Below are 7,606 nucleotides of genomic sequence, written 5' to 3' on the forward strand. Positions count from 1 at the left end.
GAAAGATATTAGGCTCGGCTGACGCTTCCCGCTATTGAAATGCATGAGCACTGCTATGAGGCTGGCAGGCTACATATCATGATTTGAACAAAAGTGGGCTGGTCAAAGAACCTTATCATTAAATACAAGCATGCTGTGGAGTATTTATGCCATTCCTGTAAGCTGCCTTGAGTAGGAAACAAAATATATAGCAGGAAAACCTTGCCTAGAATCATCAACACAGTGCTAAAACTCTCTCTGTGTGCACGAAAGTGTTGATAGTGTTAAACAATAATTATATTTTTACCCTTAACATCTTTTACATGACGACAATACATTATGTATTCACACTGTTAAGGCGGGTGGGTGAGTGAGTGAGTGAGCTGGGTCAAACACCGCTCAAAACAGTATTCCAGTGTGTCGGCTTAGTGTGGGAGGAAAGCCCATGGGGATGCAGGTCTCAGACGTTTACCACTTTGGTGAAACCCAACGAGCATGGGTATGGTGCTGAGAAACCTAGAAACATAACCGGGGTGAACCGGAATTAAATCCACGTCTGTAGGTGTCGGGCGTTTCTAAGGGACGCAACTCTGCACAGCGAATTGCGGCGCCTCAGACAACTGGTCCACCCTTGTCCCACCACTGATAAAAGTGAACCTATGAGACTAAAGTACACAAAGCAATAAACGTCAAACCTCAAAAATCACACAGATGATGATACTATCACAAATCTATTGCTGTAGCCTTTCGTGAAAGTTTACACACCAATTATTTCTTTAATAGTCAATGAAGCGTACATAAACTTGGTTATTGCAGGGAAGTGTTTAGTTTACATGCTGGAATTCAAGGTGTCTTTAAACATGTAGTTGATATTTAGGTCTTCAGCAACCGCTGCTTGCTGTAAAAGGCGACTGTGCTTGTGGTAAGAGGCGACTAACGGGATCGGACGGTCAGGCTGACTGCATGACTTGGTTGATGCATGTCATCGACCCCAATTGTGTGGATTGATGCACATGATATCAATCACTGCACTGTCTGCGACGTTAAACAACAAACAAACAAACAAACAAACAAACAAACAAATATTATACCTGGAAACATTGAAAGGAGGAGGAAATCGTGAGCACAGTGTTTTGGCGTGATTCCATTTATTAACGTGCAAATTATCATTATAATTACAAACTAATTACAAACATGTTATCCTGAACAAAATGCAATAAGACAAATAAATGTTAGATTTTTCTCTGGTAAATAAAACAATTTATGAGTAATATATTTTACAATAACTACGGTAATTGTGTTTTCATATTAGCATAGTTTATAAACCTAACTCATATACAGAAAACACAGTGTGATATTGAAACAATACCAAACATGTAACTATCATAGTCATACAGTATAAATGACACCAAAGGCTCCCAGTACATAGGGATTACAAGTGTGGGCATTCATTTTACATATTCATCGAAAGCTAAGTGCACCTCATATATGCAACATGATTTCAACTAAATGAACAAATATACATGTAAATACACCAATAAACCATTAAATAATGCACACACATATATAAAGTAAAAATAATGACTCTGTGAACCTGCTTACCTTGAACAGAGAAGGAACCTGTGAGCACAGTGTTTGAAAGTGACGTTAACGCGGCGATAAACATGAAAAAACCAAGCCAAAGATGGAAAGAAATATAATCATCAATACTCTAAGTATATCACTGCTGCCTGGACATAATCGTCTGGGTAGAAGTCCCAGTGGTTGATACCATGAGCAATGATACAGCTGTCAGTTTACGATGACGCACCATTAACAAGGTCATATTCACAGTCCAAAAGTCAGAAAACCTGAGTCCAACAATATACTTTTGTCTTGCAAGTTAGTATATGATAACGGTATGTCATGTTTGTTTGACATCCATGTCAGCAGTCTGCAGTCTGTGTTTAAGTTTGTTTGTTTGTTTGTTTGTTGTTTAACGCCGCACTCAGCAATATTCCAGCCATATGACGGTGGTCTGTAAAAAATCGAATCTGAACCAGACAATCCAGTGATTGATAACATGAGCATGGATCCACGCAATTGGGATACGATGACATGCATCAACCAAGTCAGCGAGCCTGACCACCCGATCCCATTAGTCGCCTCTTACGACAAGCATAGGTGCAGAAGACGTATTCTAACCCGGATCTACACGGGTCGGTATGTCATGTAAGTGAGTGGGTGACTTTTAACGCCGCATTATACAGTATTTCAGTTATACAAACGGTGTGTCTGCTCAGAATGGGAGGAAATCCAGAAGTGATGCAGGTCTGAGACTATTACATTTTGTAAAAGCCCACAATCACAGTGTGGTATTTACAAATAAAGGACATAATACTTGGGCCTATTTGGGATTCATTTTGTCAGAATAAGAATTGTGTATATAAATAGGGGCGTGTTTATTTAATTATATGTATGTAACCATGGCGATTATGTTTCGCTTTTACACTTACACACAAATATGAATGTAATCAGTCCCGTGTATACGGACAGCCGTATCGGAACCAATGGCGGCAAATGTAGGAAGTCGGCACTTCTAGTATAATAAAACGATGAAGGTGACCCATTCGTCTAATGTACCGCAGGGTTGAAGCCTCCGCCTCCTCTCTCTCTCTCCCCCTCCCCCCCCCCCCCCCCCCCCCCCTTTCCGCCTAGACGCTAGGGTCGAGTTAAGAGGGTTTCGTTTGAGCCTACTACATCGGCTTCATGCACCAGCTTAATTTTATGCCGGTTAAAAAACGAATGACACTTTTTAAAAAAAAATGATATTATTAATTCCTTGAACAGAAGTCAGTGTAGATTTTATGGCCACTGTTCAAATCCCCAGAAAATGTACGTGTATTATGTACTCATTTCTTTCACCTGTTTCTTTATTCAGATAATTCAGTTTAAATAATCAACCCAGACTGACAAGCATGGGGAACCACTTATACATCCGATCGTCTTTAGGCACTTTCTCAAATATTCTTCACAAAAGACTTTTGATACAGACAACTGACTCTTGTATTATTTTGAATAAACATTTTCTTCAATCTTCATCGGCACCGTCATGTCACGTTTAAACCTAAAAGAGACTAACTCCTAATATCGCTAACGATTGTCATTGATGTTGCGCGATAATTTGCGGGTCTTCGTGTGAACGAGTTGACTAGTTTCCTTTCCGCCAGGCTCCGTCTCTACATGTTACAAAGTTGACGCAGCGCACAGAGAGTCGGCAACCAGCAGTACATTTTATTTAAATGTAAGTTTTATTTTGCGATTATGATTTATATAATGTTCTACTGGACATAGAGGCATATTTCCATTGTGAATACAAAAAACTTTTGGTTCAAATCTATTTCCGGTGTTGCTACGGTAACAGTTCAAAACAAGTTCAAGACCCGGCTCTTACGATTCTTCGTTGACAGAAGTGTATCGTTGCTATTTCAGTTGTTATTTTAACAGATTTCAGAGACCTGTTTGAGTTCAAGTGGCTTCTTGTTTCTGCAGACAGGTTTGTAGATGTTATTTTGTATGAATTCCTTTTGGTTTCTCCCGAAATGTCTCTGGATTTGTGTTTGTTGGCATTGTAAACAAAACAGGCCATCTTTGACAACCAGCAAATATTCAACATTTTGAAGCCCATTTTGCTTACGTTTTCCTTTAGATTAGTGTTGTATTATCTATTCCTTGATTTACCAGCTTGTTTGCCTATCATATTTAGACGCACGTTGTAAGTATTTCGGTAATTCTGGAGCCACCACGGTTGTTTCGACCCCCAAATTGACCACAATTCTGATCATGTTTATGAACGGCCCACACAAAAACGTCATCGATTCACCTTAACCGCAGTCTGTGACTTTAGCCACAAGTCCGTAGCCCAAGTCTAGTAAACTTTTCTTTCAGTCTAGTAAGCTTTGCTAATAAAGGTCCATACATGAACACTAAGATGATCTTAGATCTACTGAAAATGATGGGGTGTTGTCTAAACCCTCATTGGCTCTGTGGGCTAAAACGCTAAAGCTTTGTTTCGCAAAAAAGGCTAGGGAAGGTCCATCAAACTGACAGGTTTTGGCAAGCAGCAAGTAACTGCCACAGGCTGTAAAACGCACTGTGATATTTTCCAGTCCCTGTGCTTTCGAAAATTGAGAATGATGTCTTAGGCCTTCAAAAGGCCTAATAATATTTTTAGTAAGATCTGGTTGGAATCCTAACTGCACATCAAGTCCAGTAATCTTCTGTTCCTGATTTCAAACTACTTTCATTATTTAATGATGATACATGTGATATAGAAGAATGTCCTTTGAAAGGTTGATCAAATGATGAAAATTTACTCATGTCATTTAATTGATATCTCAAATCAAAAGTCAGTAACTATGTCGAACGACTATGAATGTACATTACCAGTGACTATACATATTCCATACTTTTATGTTCTATTGCAGTTATTTCTTTTTTCCTCTTTATTATTCTTCTTATTATTCTCTTTCTTCTAAACAGATACTTTTTGTGGACTTGTTTAAATAAAGATGAATTATGACAATATTATTATTTTCTCACCCTGTAACAGGTCCTAGGTTGTTTTTTTAATTACCTCATTGTCATTACTACATGCCTAGCAGGTGTGGGAGACATGTACTTTGCCAGTCACACTGTCTTCATAACGACTTTTGGTATTTAGCTTTTAGCCATGAAATATGCTTATAGTTATAACATAAAAGCATCTTTCGATATAAAAAAGCCCACTCTATTTATACTGATGAAACATCAAGATGTTATAAGTAACTTCATATCTATCTTGTTGACAGGTTTCTGTTGTTGTGATCGATTATCTGGATTCTACAGTTTTTCCTGTGTTTCACCTTGATCTGGTGCAAAGATCAACTCTAGAGGTATTCTCATCTAAACAACACACATAATATTGACATGTCCAACTTCAAAACACAAGAACTCTAGCTTTTACATTCATCAAGGCAGGGTTTTTAGATTGGTTCACTTTCCAAGACATGGATTGTCATCTAAAATGTCCAACAGATTGTTTTAAAATTTGGTATATATTTATATATAGTTGATAAAATGATGAAAATGTCCTCAAGCCAATTGTCTCCATCAAAATCCCTGTATAAGTACACAATGTAAACCACTCATGTAAACAAGCTTAACACGTGTCAATACCTGTATTTTGTCCTTTGTGTGAAATGAATCTAAATAAATCCCACATTGATACTTCAGAGACACAACATGCTGTGTCCCAGTGAGAGTTGGGTGAACCTGGATGACCCTCCCTGCCCCGACACTGATGCTGTCATCCCCTCCAGTCCTACAATGAGGTCCACCAGCCTAATATGCCCCACCCCTAGATCCTCCATCTTCTACAATAGCATCCTACAACAGTTTGAACAACCTATTTCCTTCCCATCCTTCATCCCAAACCAGTATCTGAATATTCATAATGCAGGTTTTTTCAGTCCAAATACTAGTGTGCTTCATTCAGACTATCCTAACTTTACTTCTAACTGTACTGATTTCGATGTTTCCACCTTCCAGCCTCTTCAAGTTGACAGCGCATGCAGCCTACATCAAGAAACAATCAGCCAGACTTCATTGGGCTCGGGTTTCGATGTTTCCAGCTTCCAGCCTCTTCCTGTTGACAGTGAATGCAGTCTGGATCTTACAACATTTAGCCAGACTTCATTGGGCCCGGATTTTGATGACTCTACATTCCAGCCGCTTCCAATTGACAGTGAATGCAGCATAGGTGAAGCAGCAATCAGCCAGGCATCATTGGGCCCAGATATCGCTGTTTCGAGCTTCCAGCCTCTTCCGGTCGACAGTGAATGCAGCCTGGATCTACCAACAATCAGCGAGACGTCATTGGGCCCAGATTTTGATGATTCCACATTCAGGTAGCTTCAGGTTGACAGTGCTTGCAGCCTAGATCAAGCATCAATCAGCCAGACGTCATTGGGCCCTGAGTTTCATGATTCCACCTTCAGGCTGCCTTCAATTACCAGTGCATGCAGTCTAGATGAAGAAACAATCAGCCAGACGTCATTGGGCCCAGATTTGGATGATTCCATCTTCAGCAGTGAAAACAACCTGTCACAAGACTACAGCCAGACTTTGATGAAATCCTTTGTCAGCCCTGTTCCTGGGCGCAGTGGTTCCAGCCTGTCTCAGACCATCAGCCAAGTATCAAGTATTGAGGATTTCAGTGAATCCATCCTCATAGCCTATTCCTTTCAGCTGTGAATCCAGTCACAAGATATCAGCCAGAATGAATGAAAGTTTTGGCAAGAGCTCAATTTAAACCTTATCCCAGATTGCCCAGTTTCTTTTTGAAATATACTAAACATGTAAAAGCAGAAAGAAACGATTTACCATTACCATACCCCCCTTCTGCACTTGTAATGTATTTTCTCATTTCGGGTTTCTTTTGTATTTCTACAGATTTCTTCTTTGAATTAGTCCCAGGATAATAATCTAATGAAGGTTGCAGTAGCTCTCCTGCTGTGGACCTTGGCTTCATTTCATTTCAGATCTATTCAGGTGCCATTACTGTGTCCAGCAACAGAGATCCAAGATCTAGCTCCAGCCAAAACTCCATCCACCTTGGTGACCTCTTCCTTGACTCAGGACTCAAGATTAAGTTTGAACTTCATGTATATCTGTGTTCAATAACAGTGACCCAGCTCCAGCAAAAGATCCACCTGCCCTCCTACTCTTTTCCGAAACTCTTAAATGATTGTCCCAATACAAGCTGCTGGAACCATAACCTGATTCTGTGAAAGAGATTTGTCAGTGACATGATTCCCAGTCTCACTGGTAGCCAATGCAGTTCTTTCAGGACCGGTGTTATGTGGTAGGGAATTAAGCATTGTGTGATGAGCCTGACGCCTGTATTTAGCACACACTGTATCTCGTGCAAATGACTTTGCTGAATGTCCTGCAGGAGATATTATTATCAGATTAAAGCACAAAATGCAGCAAACCCACTAAGAATGTTTTGGAGAAAGTGAAAACTCCCCAACACTGCAACCTTCTGCAATACACATATTGTCAGAAGGGCTTTATTCCTAGCAACAAACCTGGGTACTCTCCCAATTTCAGTCAACAGATTGGGAGGTACCAAACCTAAGGCACCGAGAACAATGAGGAGTTGTCAACTTGGTTCTTGGGATGTAAGCGTGACATTTCAAAAGCGAGGTCTGCATATTTGCCATGTTTTTCCTCAATCTTGTTAATCACATTAGTGTCAAAAGGGACAGAAAATTCAATAACAGAAATGATTTCATTCGACTTTTCAGGTTTGTCAGGTTTGTTGGCCTGGACAGGTGTAAGGCTGTATACTGGCCTATTCCAAAGAATTTTGTATTGATGATTTTCTATGACGCCCTCTACATATTGTTGGTCTGCTGTGGGTGGATTTGACTGATCTGGCACAGTCAGGCTTGTTAGGCTCATCATCAGCTCAGGGTCCTTGCCTCCTCTACATGTTGCCCAGACAGCAAATGGGACTTCTCCCAGGAAGGGCTGCCAAGTCAAACCGTCCCAGAACGTTTCTGAGAATGTTAAGACTCCCTAACACTGCAGCCTTCTGCATTAC

The 7,606-nt window shown here is 40.2% G+C and overlaps 1 long non-coding RNA gene across 1 annotated transcript; it reads left to right on the forward strand.

Annotated features, from left to right (window-relative positions):
- Positions 1-3,400: 3,400 nt before the first annotated feature.
- LOC124112416 lies at positions 3,401-7,311 on the forward strand. The gene is made up of 3 exons (XR_006857609.2): positions 3,401-3,514; positions 4,809-4,892; positions 5,548-7,311. It is a non-coding gene; the product is annotated as an uncharacterized LOC124112416 (long non-coding RNA).
- Positions 7,312-7,606: the final 295 nt, after the last annotated feature.

Source organism: Haliotis rufescens, unplaced genomic scaffold (assembly GCF_023055435.1).
Source record: "Haliotis rufescens isolate VD_foot unplaced genomic scaffold, xgHalRufe1.0.p SCAF_5, whole genome shotgun sequence".
Lineage (NCBI taxonomy): Eukaryota > Metazoa > Mollusca > Gastropoda > Lepetellida > Haliotidae > Haliotis > Haliotis rufescens.